At 34.0% G+C, this 20,244-nt stretch overlaps 2 long non-coding RNA genes across 2 annotated transcripts; both read left to right on the top strand.

The window, feature by feature from the left end:
* Nucleotides 1-1,744: 1,744 nt before the first annotated feature.
* On the top strand, nucleotides 1,745-6,300 carry LOC148785133 (uncharacterized). Its single transcript, XR_016062742.1, has 4 exons — nucleotides 1,745-1,940; nucleotides 2,244-2,440; nucleotides 3,159-3,286; nucleotides 6,057-6,300. It is a non-coding gene; the product is annotated as an uncharacterized LOC148785133 (long non-coding RNA).
* A 7,670-nt stretch (nucleotides 6,301-13,970) lies between these two features.
* Nucleotides 13,971-18,522, top strand: LOC148785132 (uncharacterized). The gene is made up of 4 exons (XR_016062738.1): nucleotides 13,971-14,162; nucleotides 14,466-14,662; nucleotides 15,381-15,508; nucleotides 18,279-18,522. It is a non-coding gene; the product is annotated as an uncharacterized LOC148785132 (long non-coding RNA).
* The last annotated feature ends 1,722 nt before the right edge of the window (nucleotides 18,523-20,244 follow it).

Raw genomic sequence — 20,244 nt, 5'->3', positions numbered from 1 at the left:
ATGTATATGAGGATTGGGCCAGCTACAAGTGTTTGGACCGAGCGTGTTTGGCCATGTAACCTGGGTTTCTTTCCTCGTCATGGGCATACGAAGGTGAGGCGTCTGGGCTTCTTATTTCGTTTTTTGGCCTAATTATGCTGGGCCATACCCATCATTTATTTATAAGTATTATAGGGTTAAGATAACTAATAACAAATATATTTTGTTATAGTGGATATTAAATATAATAGTAAAATTTATATACACTATATTAAACATCTATTTGCAAAAAAAATTATCAAAACGTAATACATTGTAGTTAAGTTTATTTTCAGATAATATAAACCAAAATACCATATTTTTAATATCATCTAAAACTAAACTATGACATATTGACTAACAATTCTTATATATGGTGAATTTTGAAATAAATGCATTTTGTTGTAGTGGATATTGAAATCAAAGGGATTATATTAAATAGTTATTTATAAAAAAATATCAAAAACTGAATTGTTCATTAAGCTCGTTGTTTTGAGATAATATAAACTAACATACCATATTTTAATATCATCTAAACCTAAAATATAAGAGATTGACATAATTCTAATATATAGTGGATAAATGAATTTTTGTTTTAGTGGATATTGAAATTATAGCGATAAAATTTCATACGCATTATATTAAATATTTATTAAAAAAATATATCAAAATATACTAATTGTTGGTTAACTTGTTTTTAGATAAAATAAAGCAAAATACCATACTTTAATATCATCCAAAATTAAAATATGGTATATTGACTAACAATTATAATATGTGGTGAAAATTTTGAAATATAAGCATTTTGTCGTAGTGGATGTTGAAATTAAAATGGTAAAAATTTATAAGAATTACATTAAATATTTATATACAAAAAAGTTCATGAGAATGTACTAACTTATTGATTAAGTTTAACTTTGGATAATATAAACTAAAATATCATATTTTAATATCATCTAAAATTAAAATATGAGATTTTTAATTATATATTGCAGTAAGAAATGAATGATAACTATTTATTGAAAATAAAATTTAGTTAGTATTTAGTTATAGTAGCACACGTAGCAAATAGTTCACTGTTCTTTGTATTTATCCAAAAAAAAATTATTTTATTCATAACCCAAATATTCACTTTATCATCATTTTGAGGATTTTTGTAATTTAGATTTCATTATTTTATGATTTTAATATATTAATTTATATTTTATAATATATCATTCGACTACTATAATTCACACGATTGTTAGATATGATCGGTTAAAATTTTTAATCTAGAGATAATAAAATGAATCATTGAAACTATCCACTTAAGCGTCACGCATCCGTAAATGTGGTCAACCTAAATAAATTTTATTATGCCAAATAGAATATACTGTATTTTTTATATTAAAATAAAAAATCATTAAATTTCATCCAAAAGAGATTTTAGCAATATTATCCAACGGCTTTTGGATAAAGAATTAAAAATATTGAATTTATCAAAAAGAATCTGATCTATATTATCTAACAAGTTTTTTAATTTACACAATAAAAAATATTAATATTTGTACAAAAAATTCTAATTAATATCATATTCTTTATTGTTTGTTTAAGTACAAAAAAATATGTATATTCAATATCTATTTTTTCAATTGGATAACAATTTAAATTTCCAAGCAAGAAGGTTAATTTTGTTATTTTAGATCAAAAAAGAAAAAAAAATTGTTACCGTTAGAATTTCATACCGTTGCCACCTCATACTAAAAGGCACTCCTCACCTTCTCAAGGCAGCCCCTCCTCTCCTCCCCCAACCGCTACTTCTACTGTAACAGCGGCATCAGTCGTCTTCTTAGGCAGCCACCTCCGCCGTCCGCCGTTCTCGTCCTGCGACCGCCAATCTCGTGTGCCGACCACCATTTGGCCTGCGTCTCTTATCTCTTCAGGTAATTCTTGAAATTCATCAACTCAAATCAAACGAGTTCGTTTAATTTCTTACATCAATGGTTTATGAAATATTTAATTTGAATAATTCTTAAAGATCACCGACTTAGATTACACGGTCTTTTGTATATTCTTGATTTTTTTCTTGGAAGGTTTCGGCCATTTGTTCCAAGGGCTCTCTTATAATTACTTCAATAAGCATGAGTTCACAAAAGTATTCCATTGTACCACAAATTTGTTCAATCCGGCTTTACCCAAGATTCATGAGGATAATTTTAACCAAAGAATTGTTGCCATTTTTCCAGGAATTGCAAGAGTCAAAAAAAGACAGTGTTGCACTTTCAATGTGGAGTGGAGCAGCAGTGGCAAAACCTGGTTCGAAGCTGTTGTGCGAGACAAGGGTTGAGGGAGTTGCAAACAAGGATGCCGGTGTAGACATTGATGAGGAGAACAGCCAAGATGGCTCCCCGAATTGGAGATTTTGGAGGGCTCTTCCCTTTGGGTATGGTTGTTTTTTCATATGACTATAATCTGTTGGTGCTTCTATGCTTTTGGTCACTAGAATGGATAAAATGCTTTTGTTGTCTATATATTCTGCTTTTGACCTTCTATAAGTTATGGCATGAAGAGAAAAAGGAGGAAAAAGAAACTCAACACTCTTGATTTTTGTAGACTTCCTTCCATGTTTCTTTGCTCTCCATCTCGAGGGATATTTAGATTTTATTCTCATGTCCTTTTGCTGAGCGTCTCTGTAAAGTTGGGGCTTCATAATTGTTTATCGTAGTTTTGAGATACAATATTTGAACAGGGTTTAGGATCTTTGTGTGATGTGTTGGTCGATTGTCCTCAATTATTTTTGTTTGTACCACCTTGTTTAATTTTACGGAGGAACACAGTTGTTTCGGGGGTTCTCGTTTCTATGTTCTCAAATGTTCTTGCATTTGGACATCCGATATTGTACAACAGTCAACAATTATGTTCAGAGTTTGACCCCAAAAAACTGCTGCAATTGAACTTTCGACCTTCACCTTTTGATCAAATTTCAGCTGGTAGAAATTAGTAGATTTTTTCAGTAAATTTTCACCAAAAATGCATGTATATCTCGACTCTTCAAATACGAAAAATAATTTCATCTAGTCTTTCTTTTGTCTTTTTGATTTTGATTTGGTGGTCCTTCCCTTCTTGTAATGGGATTTAATCACATTTGTATGCTTTCACAGTGGATTCCCATTTGGTGGTTGATAGTTGAAACCAAACTTGAGACTGCAACTTTGGCCTTAATCAGACTGCAATTTTGATTTCGTAGTTCTCTCTTAATCAGACTATTGGCCTTGAATTGGTAAGAGAGGTTAGTGATGTTTTCTCCTTTGCTACAACTTTGGTTTGGAAAAGGTTTGGCTTTGATCGGGAAGAGCAGTAAGTTACTAATTTGTCTTAACTGCTATTATCTTTTTCCAGTCAATTTCTCCTATCTCCTGTCGTAATGCATATATGTTATTCACTGAAATTTAAGTGCCAGCTATAAACTCTCTGCTACTCCAATTTGATCTCATCTCAAAATTTCTCGTTTTCTTCTATGTCTTGGTTTATTCGTAGTTCTCTCTTAATGCAAAGTACAAGGAGAAAGGGCTGATTGAATTGTGATGTCATATTATTTATTAGCAATTATTTTATTTGCAAGCTTATTGTTAGCAATATTGTCATTGTCTATGTCTTACTAGTGCCATTAAACTTGTGAATTGTCTAGCATGTTTCAAGTCCCAAAAAGCATCAGTTAGATATGACGAGCCATCATTAGAAAATTCAGAAAGTATGTATTATGCAATCAAACATGTAGCATGCATATATTTGATTCTATAAGTGAAGCGCATTAGTTAGTATTATAGGTTATGTGTACTCGTTTATTAAAGGTTGAAGGCGCTACAATTTGAATTTGGTTTTGCAAATTCTGTGTTACCGGAAAACGTCATATTGTTAAAAACTGTGTGGGAATCAAAAGGGTTGAATAGGATTTAAAACACTCAATTGGGACACATTTTGGCCGCTAAAAGTATGCTTTTTGATGATATTTTAGAACCTAATGTTAACTTATGTATCTTCATATTCCTCTCTTCAAATTTCTAACCAAAAAGAGACCAATGTCCTTATCAGTTTTTTCTTGCCGACTTTTCTCCCATATTTTGAAATCAAGGAGGCTGAAACCATTGAATTTATGCTTTGTAAACTTCAAATCCAAATTTTGTGCGCTGATTTCTTTGAAAAACTCACGTGACCATCATTTTAACTCGAAAAGAATAGGATTGTGAATGTTTGGGGCAGTTGAAATGTGAATGGTGCAAGTATAGAGTTGAGACCTAAATTGGAGAACAAATCTCCCTCTTTTTTGTAAATTTATTCTTGGTTAATTCGTTGTGTTGGGTTTTCTTCATGAGCTTGTTTTGAAACTTTTTGTTGTTATACATTTAAAATTATTGTATGAATTTACAGAAATCATGTTGGTTCGTGTTAACATCTTATGTTTGCAGGTGTACCACTGAAAAATATCGAAAAATCTATATTATCCAACCATGAGTTATTTTATTTTGTGGACTTTGGGAAATTAAATACTATGCTAAAGTGTAGACCGGTTGTCTAGATGCCAATCAATTTTTTTTAAGAAGATTTCATGAATTTTGTGAATATACGTAATCTCAAACGTTTGATAAATGTTTTTTAATGAACAAATTAGTACTAGATATGAGAATTTTTTTAGTTTTATTGAGTAATTAACCATAGTATATTTCTAAAGAAAATGTTTTCTTTTTTATTCTTTTACTAAGATTTGTTTTCTCTTGTCAAGTGCTTTATCAACTCATGTTTTCAAAATCAGTATGGAATGCACCAATTTCTCTAAGAAAAATTTACAAAGTTTGAACATTTTGGTCAGTTTTAACAAGTATATAGATGTATTTCATTTCCTTTTTTTTGTGGATAAGTGCCTAAAAAAGTCACATGTTTTTATTTTCAAAGAAAATCATTAATTGATTTTGATTGTCATTTAAAGAAGTTTTTGTATTCTTGGGAACACTTTGAAGTTTGAAGTGCATTCGATTTATTACTTTTGAACAAATGGATAATATTTTCTTTAGACTTCCAAAAAAGTGTATAATTAGCTTTGTTGTGATAAATAAGTGAATTGATAATACTTAAAGAAATACATGCATTAACTATATTGCTACTTGCCAAAATGTGGTAACAAATCTTTTAACATGATAGGTGTACAAGTAATTTAAAAATAAACAATGAGATGGCATCTAGACAACCGTTTTACCGTGTAGTGTATGATATTTAATTTCTGAAGTTCAAAAATAAACTAATTTGTGGTTGCGTAGTAGTGATTTTTTGACAAATTTTTCTATGATACACCTACAAAGTTCGGATGTTGATATGGACAAATATGGTGTTTCTGTACAATTTGTACAAAAGTCTTAAATGTATGACAATCAAAAGGTTTTGAAAAAGCAAATTGGATAAAACCTAACATAATGAATAATTTGAGAATAAATTAACAAAAATGGTGGAGGATTAATCTCCCCTTTAGGCATCAACTCCGAACTACCTTGCATTCTTCACATTTTAAACTGGCCTCAGAATTCGTAATCCCATTATTTCCAAGTTAGAATGTTGAGAATGTGAAGGTTTCATAGAAATCACATACACTTTTGGATTTTAAGTATACAAAGAAAAAATGCAATGGTTTCACCCTTTCTTGAATTCTAAAATATGGAAAAAAAATCGGTGAAGAATAACTCGATAGGGACAAAGGTTGCGCCTTGGTTAGAAAAATGGTAGAGAGGAAGCGATAGATACATTAGGTTATCATGTGGTTCTAATTAGTGTCAAAAAGCACATTCTTTTTAGCGGTCAATGCGAAACAATTGAGTGTTTGAATCTCCTACTTCAATCTTTAAATTCCTGCACAGTTTTTAACGAGATGGTGTTATTTTGGCAAGCACATTATCGAAAAACCAAATACAAACTCTAGAGCCATCAATCGTAATAGACGTGTATAGATAGATACATTGCATTTTGCTCTTAACATACTTTTAAATGGCACTGATATTGTTGATTACGTGCAGGGTAATACCAGTGAAGATGATCCCAAATGATACAGTCGTCAACTTGCTTCACAATAACACACTAGCTTTCATGACACACACAAGAGCCTTGTGGTTTCTTTTCCGGGACATCGACATCCATTATACTTTGTTTGTAGTACTTTTGGTCTTCAGTGGAAAAGGCCTTTGTTTAGACTTTTTTGTATTAAAATTACCTATTGCAATTCCTTCAGTATTTAATGGGACGCAACACCAGTTACACTTATTACTACTTCTATTCTCTACTACATGTCCTAATCATAGTCTTGTGACATAGATCTATGATATACTTAAATAGAACTATTTTTATGCATTCCAAAAGAGCACTCGGCTTCCAGTACAACTCCACTTCATTAATCAGAGCAATGCTCTTAGTTCTCAACTTGTATCAAAAGTTTCATTATTCTTTTCCTCTCTAATTTGTTTTTCAAATATTCTCATAAGCAACGCTCGTAATTTTGCTATTTAAAACCAGAACCTAGAGGTTTCAGATTACGAACCTCTTCAATACATTCAATTAGAGGGTGCAGATATACTCTTAAGGAGAGAAATCGAAAATGGACTGAGTTGCCGCAATGTAAATTGTATAATTCCTTAGAATGCATACAGATATGTTGCATCATCGTTGCTGATACCAGTCACATCTGCTACAGCTCCAATCTAAAAGCAATGAAAATGCGAGTGAATCGATCCGAGAATGCGCAATTGGAAGCGGTAAATAAAATTACGTAAATTAAAAGCCGAACATAATAATACCATGATTCCAAGTGGTGTACCCTTGGAGTTGCGGCGCGTTTGATATAGTTAATTACAACAACAATAAAATTAAACGGTGCTTATGGTAAAATTAAAAATGAGAAGTGCAAGAAACGTAAATCAAGAATTGCCTTTGATTGATTTACTTTGAACCTCCTTCATTTGAGCCGTTTACGTGAGACTTCAACGTTAAAGTCCTTTAAAGACGCATCCACACCACACCTGAATATGAGATCCCTTAATTCAATTTGCTAGAAAAGAATTAAGGAGAAAAAGAATAAACCTTGGAGAGGGGCGTCGGACGGATGTTCTAGGGTAGAAAAATTATTTTTGTGTTGTGTGGTTTCATTAGTTATTACAAGTAACTAATATACACACACATATATATATATATATATACCTTGAATGGACTCATAATTTGTATAAAAGTATTAAATGTACGACAATCAAAAAATTTTGCAAAAGCAAATTGGATAAATCCTAATATAATGAATAATTTAAGAATAAATTAGCAAAAACAGTGGAGGATTATCTCCCCTTTATGCGTCAACTCCGAACTACCTTGCATTGTTCACATTTTAAACTGGCCTCAAAATTCATAATCCCGTTACTTTCAAGTTAGAATGTTGAGAATGTGAAGGTTTCACAGAAAATCACATACATTTTGGATTTGAAGTATACAAAGAAAAAATGCAATGATTTCACACTTTCTTAAATTTCAAAATATAGGAGAAATCGGTGGAGAATAACTAGATAGGGACAAAGATTGCGTCTTTGGTTAGAAAAATGGTAGAGAGGAAGCGATAGATACATTAGGTTATCACGTGGTTCTAAATAGTGTCAAAAAGCACATTCTTTTTAGCGGTCAATGTGAAAAAATTAAGTGTTTGAATCTTCTACTTCAATCTTTAAATTGACGAGATGATGTTATTTAGGCAAGCACATAATTGAGAAACCAAATACAAACTCTAGAACCGTCAATCATAATAGACGCGTATGGATAGATTGCATGCTATACGTTATGCATTTTGCTCTTTACATATCTTGAAATGATACTGATATTGTTTGATTATATGCAGGTTAATGCTAGGGAACATGACCCGTCAAGTGTTAGCCAAATGATACAGTCGTCAAATTGAGGCACTTAACACGACACAAGTAACACGTTGCGCTGGATCCAAAGAAGTAGTAGTTGCAAGAAACAAGTAAAGGATAGTGTTGCGCCATCCAAGTGTAGTTGATCTCGTTATGGCTGAGTTCACCACATCAATGATGGTTCACATAATTATTGTGGATTAAGCAAGTGCGAAACCAAATAAATCAATCCTTGGAATTCATAGTTGAATAGCAACCGAGGCGGCCCGTTGTTTAATCAACGAGGAGGAAGTTGATCCTACCGAGGGGGGAAAGAAACGGGAAGATTCTTCCCCTTGAGAAGAGGAAAGGGAGGTTTCTCCTTTGCCTCTGTAGTGGGGGATCCTCTGTCCTCAAGGTCATGAGGATAGAGCAGTTGATAAGGGAGTATTTTATTCCTCCTTCCTTTGTACTCTACACCCTTTCCCCCAAGAGTCGTCCCCACCTTCCTCCCCCTAGTTGCTTCACCTTATTTTCTGCATAGTTTAAATCAGGCATTCGTTTCCCCATCCCCTCTTCCCCAACTCCTTCAAACTTTTTGCCTGTTTCTTCATGATTTTTCGTTTTCATCAATTTCCCACTTCTACCAGTATCTTTGCTCAGTGTTACCGTTTGAAAAGAGTGGAAGCTGGTTTTTCTGTGTTCATGCCTTGTCCTGGAATCTCCTTCCTGCCTTCCCCCTACCCCCCGAAACACTGGAAGAAGAGTTTTTTTTTTTTTTTTTTTTTTTTATCTTGCCTCTCCCCTTGGTCCTTCCCTGATCATTGATTTCAAGACGTCCTTCCTCCTCTTCAAGTTGGGGAGAGGTCCATTGCACTGACCTCCCTGCTGGACATATTTAAAGGAGGGAGATACCTCCAAGGATGTCGATGTCTGTCTGTCTGAAACTTTTGTTGTTGTGACTTCCAAAGAAAAGAATGAAGGCCTTGCCTCTAGGGAAAAAAATTGAAAATCTAGTGTGGTTTCTAGTTGGAACAATTTACTTCTTTTGCTTACTTTCCTCCATTGAAGATGGAGATGAGAAAGATGCCTATCACGGGTAAATTTAGTAAGGGGAGCCTTTATGGGAAGGCTAGTTGAATGATAAACATAGAGAGGACAAATTTTAAGAGGAGTCCTTCAGGAAACCCATTGTAGGATGTCCTACAGGAGGATATTTTTTAGGGAGAGTCCTTCAAGAGGACTTTATTGCATGATGTGGGGTGTAGAATGAGGGTATTCTTCATCATGAGTAGTACCTCTTGAGGTTATGAATGTTCCAGGGTCGTGACAATGGTCGTCCTCAGTATCTTCCAATTTCTAAGCACCTCGTCCTATTATGGTTGTGACCTTGAAAGGCCCTTCCCAAGTGGGATCCATTTTTTCTACTGATTTTGATGCATCTACCCTTCGTAATACCAAGTCACCTACTTGGAGGATTCATATTTTTACTTTCTTATTGTGAGTGTTGGTCATAGTGTTTTTATACCCTTGAATCCGAATGAAGGCTTTGTCTCTCAATTCTTCGATGAGGTCAAGATTTTCTCTTAGCAGTTTCCTGTTATTTTATTCTGAAAATGGAGAATTCTGTAAGAGGGCACCCCTAACTCTGCAGGGATGATGGCTTCTGTTCCGTACACTATGGTGAAGGGGTTTTCTCCTGTGGACCCTCTAGGGGTTATGCGATATGCTCATAGGACACTGGTTAATTCATTTGTCCAATTTCCCCCGACTCGCTCTAGGTGTCTTTTGATTCCTTGATAAGGATTCGGCTGGTCACTTCTGCTTGGGGGTGGGCTACTGAAGTAGACCTTTATTTGATATGTAAACCCTTACACCATTCTTGTATTATGTGGCCTTGGAACTGTCGATCGTTGTGTAAGATTATTTTTTGTGAGAGCCCAAAACAGCAAAGATATTTTTTCATATGAATTTTCATTACTTCCATTTCTGTTATTTAGGCGAGTTGCTCAGCTTCCACCCACTTGGTGAAGTAGTCAATAGCTTCTAGTAGAAATTTTCTTTGGTCGGGTGCCTTGGGATATGGTCCCACAATGTCTGTCCCCCATTATGTGAAGGGACAAAGTGATAACATAGTCGTAAGGGGCTATGCGGTTTGGTGTGTAAGCAAAGAATATTTTTGATATTTTTCACATTTGATCACCAGTTGCTTGGCGTCTTGCGTCATGGAGGGCCTTAAATATCCCGCTCGCAGTGCTTTATTGGCAAGCATCCAAGTATCCGTATGTGCTCTGCAGCCACAATTTATTTCTTTCAGGACATGGATCCCTTTGAGTTGAGATAGACATTTAAGCAAATGATGTGTGAAAGACTTCTTATAGAGGACCCCTCTCTACAACAGGAGACGGGATGCTCGGGCCTTAAGTCTCGACAACAATGCTTTGTATTCAACCTAATTGTTCGAGGCCTTGAATCTGAATTTTGGCAGGAATCATCCCACTTCAAGTCTTTCGCTTTTCGAAGTGTTTTGAAGAAGGGCATGCTTTTTTCTGCTCATGTAGAGATGATTTGGCATGGTGATGCTATCATTCCTGTCAACCTTTGCACTTTATTGATGTTGGAGGGGACTTTCATATCTAAAATTACCTTGATCTTGATGAGGTCGACTTCCATTCCTCTCTGGGTAACCATGAATCCCAAGAAACGTCATCTTTTCACTCTAAATGCACATTTTCTAGAATTGAGTTTCAGTCAATGCTTTCTTAAGACAATGAATGTTTCCTCTAGGTCCGCTACATGGTCTTGTGTTTCTCTGTCTTTCAAAGCATGTCGTCTACGTAATTTTCCATGTTCCTTTCAAGTTGGGGGCATAATATTTTTTCCACCAAGCATTGTTAGGTGGCTCTGGCATTTTCAGACCAAACGACATGGCTATATAGTATAAGGTCCGACAGAAGTAATAAAGCTCACTCTTTTTCGGTCTTCAAGAACCAGCATTATCTGATGGAATCCTTGCGAGGCATCCATCATGATTAGAAGTTCACATCCAGGCATGGATGTGCAGCAGGGCTGCATTCTCAAAGCGTAAAAGGTGTTCCTAGGGGTCGGTCGATTCATCATACTTGGTGATAGCAGGAGTACGGCAGTTGGTAGGGAGTTCGTTGGTCATCACAAAATTTGTTAAGGGGATACTCTGTAATTCTTCTCCTGGAACTCCTACTATTTGGTGTTGGACATCTTGGAGGTCTTTCTGGAGGCATTCTAAATGGGCCAGCCATTGCGAAGGAACTCTGACAGATTTGCTTCAGGGAGCCTCTGTACCCCGGAGGAAGGCGCTCCTGTCCCGACTATGTATTCTCCCAAAGGAATTCTTTCTGTCTCTTCTTGAAGGGCGCCTGCTTCCAGCGCAGAGGTTGGGCAATTAGGAACCAATATCACTATTTGTTCTCGTAAGGTTGCTGCGACAGCCTGTTGTGCAGCGCCCAGCAAGACTAGGGAGAGTTCCCCTGATGCGGTGAGGGAGGAAATACTCCGTTTTGGGGGATTGACTAATGGTTCACCCTAACAGGCATCATAGAAGCTGGAATATAGGGGCCGGACCCTCCTACTGGCGTTAGGGAGGTTCCTGCAACGACCTAGAGAGGCTGAGTGTTGTCGGGTGTCTCCATAGTCTTTTGCTTATTGCGGTATTACTAGGGGTTTCCATGGCAATTCACGTCTTTAACTCAATTTTCCACAGATGGCACCAATTGATGCATGCGATTTCAGCACCAGCCCAAGTCTTTGGGTCTTGATAGCGAGATCGGACAAACAGAGCGAAAACTTTTAAGAAAGAGAACTTGCAAAATAAAATGTTAGCACTCTAGCGTCCAAATTAGTATTGGATCTGAAGAACAATAGTTCAAAGTGATAAAAAAATGTTAATGAAATGAAACGTAATGCTGGAAAAGATAAATAAATCGCATTTTGTCAATGCCAGAGAATGATAGCAGAGTGATAACCAATGTTCTGTCTCTTGAAGGTATCCCCCCTCACCAGGGAACCGATCGTGCTCCATATTCTTGCGGTGAATGGGTAGCATTAGTTGAGATAAGATATGATCAAGTTCTATTTTTAGGGATTATACTGTTGGAACCATTATTTAGGTGAGGGAGAGAGTCCGAGACAGAGAATGACTCCTAGACCGCAAGGAGTCTGCTGTGTGTTAGAGTCCGAGTTCTTGGGGGAGGTCTTCCTGCCACGCACATTCCATGTCAATAGGGGGGGGGGGGCTACGTGGAGGGCTAATATATCTGCCACGCAGGCTTCAAGGATCACCATGTATATGAGGATTGGGCCAGCTACAAGTGTTTGGACCGAGCGTGTTTGGCCATGTAACCTGGGTTTCTTTCCTCGTCATGGGCATACGAAGGTGAGGCGTCTGGGCTTCTTATTTCGTTTTTTGGCCTAATTATGCTGGGCCATACCCATCATTTATTTATAAGTATTATAGGGTTAAGATAACTAATAACAAATATATTTTGTTATAGTGGATATTAAATATAATAGTAAAATTTATATACACTATATTAAACATCTATTTGCAAAAAAAATTATCAAAACGTAATACATTGTAGTTAAGTTTATTTTCAGATAATATAAACCAAAATACCATATTTTTAATATCATCTAAAACTAAACTATGACATATTGACTAACAATTCTTATATATGGTGAATTTTGAAATAAATGCATTTTGTTGTAGTGGATATTGAAATCAAAGGGATTATATTAAATAGTTATTTATAAAAAAATATCAAAAACTGAATTGTTCATTAAGCTCGTTGTTTTGAGATAATATAAACTAACATACCATATTTTAATATCATCTAAACCTAAAATATAAGAGATTGACATAATTCTAATATATAGTGGATAAATGAATTTTTGTTTTAGTGGATATTGAAATTATAGCGATAAAATTTCATACGCATTATATTAAATATTTATTAAAAAAATATATCAAAATATACTAATTGTTGGTTAACTTGTTTTTAGATAAAATAAAGCAAAATACCATACTTTAATATCATCCAAAATTAAAATATGGTATATTGACTAACAATTATAATATGTGGTGAAAATTTTGAAATATAAGCATTTTGTCGTAGTGGATGTTGAAATTAAAATGGTAAAAATTTATAAGAATTACATTAAATATTTATATACAAAAAAGTTCATGAGAATGTACTAACTTATTGATTAAGTTTAACTTTGGATAATATAAACTAAAATATCATATTTTAATATCATCTAAAATTAAAATATGAGATTTTTAATTATATATTGCAGTAAGAAATGAATGATAACTATTTATTGAAAATAAAATTTAGTTAGTATTTAGTTATAGTAGCACACGTAGCAAATAGTTCACTGTTCTTTGTATTTATCCAAAAAAAAATTATTTTATTCATAACCCAAATATTCACTTTACCATCATTTTGAGGATTTTTGTAATTTAGATTTCATTATTTTATGATTTTAATATATTAATTTATATTTTATAATATATCATTCGACTACTATAATTCACACGATTGTTAGATATGATCAATTAAAATTTTTAATCTAGAGATAATAAAATGAATCATTGAAACTATCCACTTAAGCGTCACGCATCCGTAAATGTGGTCAACCTAAATAAATTTTATTATGCCAAATAGAATATACTGTATTTTTTATATTAAAATAAAAAATCATTAAATTTCATCCAAAAGAGATTTTAGCAATATTATCTAACGGCTTTTGGATAAAGAATTAAAAATATTGAATTTATCAAAAAGAATCTGATCTATATTATCTAACAAGTTTTTTAAGATACACAATAAAAAATATTAATATTTGTACAAAAAATTCTAATTAATATCATATTCTTTATTGTTTGTTTAAGTACAAAAAAATATGTATATTCAATATCTATTTTTTCAATTGGATAACAATTTAAATTTCCAAGCAAGAAGGTTAATTTTGTTATTTTAGATCAAAAAAGAAAAAAAAATTGTTACCGTTAGAATTTCATACCGTTGCCACCTCATACTAAAAGGCACTCCTCACCTTCTCAAGGCAGCCCCTCCTCTCCTCCCCCAACCGCTACTTCTACTGTAACAGCGGCATCAGTCGTCTTCTTAGGCAGCCACCTCCGCCGTCCGCCGTTCTCGTCCTGCGACCGCCAATCTCGTGTGCCGACCACCATTTGGCCTCCGTCTCTTATCTCTTCAGGTAATTCTTGAAATTCATCAACTCAAATCAAACGAGTTCGTTTAATTTCTTACATCAATGGTTTATGAAATATTTAATTTGAATAATTCTTAAAGATCACCGACTTAGATTACACGGTCTTTTGTATATTCTTGATTTTTTTCTTGGAAGGTTTCGGCCAATTGTTCCAAGGGCTCTCTTATAATTACTTCAATAAGCATGAGTTCACAAAAGTATTCCATTGTACCACAAATTTGTTCAATCCGGCTTTACCCAAGATTCATGAGGATAATTTTAACCAAAGAATTGTTGCCATTTTTCCAGGAATTGCAAGAGTCAAAAAAAGACAGTGTTGCACTTTCAATGTGGAGTGGAGCAGCAGTGGCAAAACCTGGTTCGAAGCTGTTGTGCGAGACAAGGGTTGAGGGAGTTGCAAACAAGGATGCCGGTGTAGACATTGATGAGGAGAACAGCCAAGATGGCTCCCCGAATTGGAGATTTTGGAGGGCTCTTCCCTTTGGGTATGGTTGTTTTTTCATATGACTATAATCTGTTGGTGCTTCTATGCTTTTGGTCACTAGAATGGATAAAATGCTTTTGTTGTCTATATATTCTGCTTTTGACCTTCTATAAGTTATGGCATGAAGAGAAAAAGGAGGAAAAAGAAACTCAACACTCTTGATTTTTGTAGACTTCCTTCCATGTTTCTTTGCTCTCCATCTCGAGGGATATTTAGATTTTATTCTCATGTCCTTTTGCTGAGCGTCTCTGTAAAGTTGGGGCTTCATAATTGTTTATCGTAGTTTTGAGATACAATATTTGAACAGGGTTTAGGATCTTTGTGTGATGTGTTGGTCGATTGTCCTCAATTATTTTTGTTTGTACCACCTTGTTTAATTTTACGGAGGAACACAGTTGTTTCGGGGGTTCTCGTTTCTATGTTCTCAAATGTTCTTGCATTTGGACATCCGATATTGTACAACAGTCAACAATTATGTTCAGAGTTTGACCCCAAAAAACTGCTGCAATTGAACTTTCGACCTTCACCTTTTGATCAAATTTCAGCTGGTAGAAATTAGTAGATTTTTTCTGTAAATTTTCACCAAAAATGCATGTATATCTCGACTCTTCAAATACGAAAAATAATTTCATCTAGTCTTTCTTTTGTCTTTTTGATTTTGATTTGGTGGTCCTTCCCTTCTTGTAATGGGATTTAATCACATTTGTATGCTTTCACAGTGGATTCCCATTCGGTGGTTGATAGTTGAAACCAAACTTGAGACTGCAACTTTGGCCTTAATCAGACTGCAATTTTGATTTCGTAGTTCTCTCTTAATCAGACTATTGGCCTTGAATTGGTAAGAGAGGTTAGTGATGTTTTCTCCTTTGCTACAACTTTGGTTTGGAAAAGGTTTGGCTTTGATCGGGAAGAGCAGTAAGTTACTACTTTGTCTTAACTGCTATTATCTTTTTCCAGTCAATTTCTCCTATCTCCTGTCGTAATGCATATATGTTATTCACTGAAATTTAAGTGCCAGCTATAAACTCTCTGCTACTCCAATTTGATCTCATCTCAAAATTTCTCGTTTTCTTCTATGTCTTGGTTTATTCGTAGTTCTCTCTTAATGCAAAGTACAAGGAGAAAGGGCTGATTGAATTGTGATGTCATATTATTTATTAGCAATTATTTTATTTGCAAGCTTATTGTTAGCAATATTGTCATTGTCTATGTCTTACTAGTGCCATTAAACTTGTGAATTGTCTAGCATGTTTCAAGTCCCAAAAAGCATCAGTTAGATATGACGAGCCATCATTAGAAAATTCAGAAAGTATGTATTATGCAATCAAACATGTAGCATGCATATATTTGATTCTATAAGTGAAGCGCATTAGTTAGTATTATAGGTTATGTGTACTCGTTTATTAAAGGTTGAAGGCGCTACAGTTTGAATTTGGTTTTGCAAATTCTGTGTTACCGGAACACGTCATATTGTTAAAAACTGTGTGGGAATCAAAAGGGTTGAATAGGATTTAAAACACTCAATTGGGACACATTTTGACCGCTAAAAGTATGCTTTTTGATGATATTTTAGAACCTAATGTTAACTTATGTATCTTCATATTCCTCTCTTCAAATTTCTAACCAAAAAGAGACCAATGTCCTTATCAGTTTTTTCTTGCCGACTTTTCTCCCATATTTTGAAATCAAGGAGGCTGAAACCATTGAATTTATGCTTTGTAAACTTCAAATCCAAATTTTGTGCGCTGATTTCTTTGAAAAACTCACGTGACCATCATTTTAACTCGGAAAGAATAGGATTGTGAATGTTTGGGGCAGTTGAAATGTGAATGGTGCAAGTATAGAGTTGAGACCTAAATTGGAGAACAAATCTCCCTCTTTTTTGTAAATTTATTCTTGGTTAATTCGTTGTGTTGGGTTTTCTTCATGAGCTTGTTTTGAAACTTTTTGTTGTTATACATTTAAAATTATTGTATGAATTTACAGAAATCATGTTGGTTCGTGTTAACATCTTATGTTTGCAGGTGTACCACTGAAAAATATCGAAAAATCTATATTATCCAACCATGAGTTATTTTATTTTGTGGACTTTGGGAAATTAAATACTATGCTAAAGTGTAGACCGGTTGTCTAGATGCCAATCAATTTTTTTTAAGAAGATTTCATGAATTTTGTGAATATACGTAATCTCAAACGTTTGATAAATGTTTTTTAATGAACAAATTAGTACTAGATATGAGAATTTTTTTAGTTTTATTGAGTAATTAACCATAGTATATTTCTAAAGAAAATGTTTTCTTTTTTATTCTTTTACTAAGATTTGTTTTCTCTTGTCAAGTGCTTTATCAACTCATGTTTTCAAAATCAGTATGGAATGCACCAATTTCTCTAAGAAAAATTTACAAAGTTTGAACATTTTGGTCAGTTTTAACAAGTATATAGATGTATTTCATTTCCTTTTTTTTGTGGATAAGTGCCTAAAAAAGTCACATGTTTTTATTTTCAAAGAAAATCATTAATTGATTTTGATTGTCATTTAAAGAAGTTTTTGTATTCTTGGGAACACTTTGAAGTTTGAAGTGCATTCGATTTATTACTTTTGAACAAATGGATAATTTTTTCTTTAGACTTCCAAAAAAGTGTATAATTAGCTTTGTTGTGATAAATAAGTGAATTGATAATACTTAAAGAAATACATGCATTAACTATATTGCTACTTGCCAAAATGTGGTAACAAATCTTTTAACATGATAGGTGTACAAGTAATTTAAAAATAAACAATGAGATGGCATCTAGACAACCGTTTTACCGTGTAGTGTATGATATTTAATTTCTGAAGTTCAAAAATAAACTAATTTGTGGTTGCGTAGTAGTGATTTTTTGACAAATTTTTCTATGATACACCTACAAAGTTCGGATGTTGATATGGACAAATATGGTGTTTCTGTACAATTTGTACAAAAGTCTTAAATGTATGACAATCAAAAGGTTTTGAAAAAGCAAATTGGATAAAACCTAACATAATGAATAATCTGAGAATAAATTAACAAAAATGGTGGAGGATTAATCTCCCCTTTAGGCATCAACTCCGAACTACCTTGCATTCTTCACATTTTAAACTGGCCTCAGAATTCGTAATCCCATTATTTCCAAGTTAGAATGTTGAGAATGTGAAGGTTTCATAGAAATCATATACACTTTTGGATTTGAAGTATACAAAGAAAAAATGCAATGGTTTCACCCTTTCTTGAATTCTAAAATATGGAAAAAAAATCGGTGAAGAATAACTCGATAGGGACAAAGGTTGCGCCTTGGTTAGAAAAATGGTAGAGAGGAAGCGATAGATACATTAGGTTATCATGTGGTTCTAATTAGTGTCAAAAAGCACATTCTTTTTAGCGGTCAATGCGAAACAATTGAGTGTTTGAATCTCCTACTTCAATCTTTAAATTCCTGCACAGTTTTTAACGAGATGGTGTTATTTTGGCAAGCACATTATCGAAAAACCAAATACAAACTCTAGAGCCATCAATCGTAATAGACGTGTATAGATAGATACATTGCATTTTGCTCTTAACATACTTTTAAATGGCACTGATATTGTTGATTACGTGCAGGGTAATACCAGTGAAGATGATCCCAAATGATACAGTCGTCAACTTGCTTCACAATAACACACTAGCTTTCATGACACACACAAGAGCCTTGTGGTTTCTTTTCCGGGACATCGACATCCATTATACTTTGTTTGTAGTACTTTTGGTCTTCAGTGGAAAAGGCCTTTGTTTAGACTTTTTTGTATTAAAATTACCTATTGCAATTCCTTCAGTATTTAATGGGACGCAACACCAGTTACACTTATTACTACTTCTATTCTCTACTACATGTCCTAATCATAGTCTTGTGACATAGATCTATGATATACTTAAATAGAACTATTTTTATGCATTCCAAAAGAGCACTCGGCTTCCAGTACAACTCCACTTCATTAATCAGAGCAATGCTCTTAGTTCTCAACTTGTATCAAAAGTTTCATTATTCTTTTCCTCTCTAATTTGTTTTTCAAATATTCTCATAAGCAACGCTCGTAATTTTGCTATTTAAAACCAGAACCTAGAGGTTTCAGATTACGAACCTCTTCAATACATTCAATTAGAGGGTGCAGATATACTCTTAAGGAGAGAAATCGAAAATGGACTGAGTTGCCGCAATGTAAATTGTATAATTCCTTAGAATGCATACAGATATGTTGCATCATCGTTGCTGATACCAGTCACATCTGCTACAGCTCCAATCTAAAAGCAATGAAAATGCGAGTGAATCGATCCGAGAATGCGCAATTGGAAGCGGTAAATAAAATTACGTAAATTAAAAGCCGAACATAATAATACCATGATTCCAAGTGGTGTACCCTTGGAGTTGCGGCGCGTTTGATATAGTTAATTACAACAACAATAAAATTAAACGGTGCTTATGGTAAAATTAAAAATGAGAAGTGCAAGAAACGTAAATCAAGAATTGCCTTTGATTGATTTACTTTGAACCTCCTTCATTTGAGCCGTTTACGTGAGACTTCAACGTTAAAGTCCTTTAAAGACGCATCCACACCACACCTGAATATGAGATCCCTTAATTCAATTTGCTAGAAAAGAATTAAGGAGAAAAAGAATAAACCTTGGAGAGGGGCGTCGGACGGATGTTCTAGGGTAGGAAAATTATTTTTGTGTTGTGTGGTTTCATTAGTTATTACAAGTAACTAATATACACACACATATATATATATATATATATACCTTGAATGGACTCATAATTTGTATAAAAGTATTAAATGTACGACAATCAAAAAATTTTGCAAAAGCAAATTGGATAAATCCTAATATAATGAATAATTTAAGAATAAATTAGCAAAAACAGTGGAGGATTATCTCCCCTTTATGCGTCAACTCCGAACTACCTTGCATTGTTCACATTTTAAACTGGCCTCAAAATTCATAATCCCGTTACTTTCAAGTTAGAATGTTGAGAATGTGAAGGTTTCACAGAAAATCACATACATTTTGGATTTGAAGTATACAAAGAAAAAATGCAATGATTTCACACTTTCTTAAATTTCAAAATATAGGAGAAATCGGTGGAGAATAACTAGATAGGGACAAAGATTGCGTCTTTGGTTAGAAAAATGGTAGAGAGGAAGCGATAGATACATTAGGTTATCACGTGGTTCTAAATAGTGTCAAAAAGCACATTCTTTTTAGCGGTCAATGTGAAAAAATTAAGTGTTTGAATCTTCTACTTCAATCTTTAAATTGACGAGATGATGTTATTTAGGCAAGCACATAATTGAGAAACCAAATACAAACTCTAGAACCGTCAATCATAATAGACGCGTATGGATAGATTGCATGCTATACGTTATGCATTTTGCTCTTTACATATCTTGAAATGATACTGATATTGTTTGATTATATGCAGGTTAATGCTAGGGAACATGACCCGTCAAGTGTTAGCCAAATGATACAGTCGTCAAATTGAGGCACTTAACACGACACAAGTAACACGTTGCGCTGGATCCAAAGAAGTAGT

This window comes from Sesamum indicum, linkage group LG11 (assembly GCF_026168435.1).
Source record: "Sesamum indicum cultivar Baizhima isolate 11 linkage group LG11, ASM2616843v1, whole genome shotgun sequence".
Lineage (NCBI taxonomy): Eukaryota > Viridiplantae > Streptophyta > Magnoliopsida > Lamiales > Pedaliaceae > Sesamum > Sesamum indicum.
The sequence above is the reverse complement of the archived record's forward strand: the minus strand, read 5'-3'. Positions and strand labels throughout refer to the sequence as shown.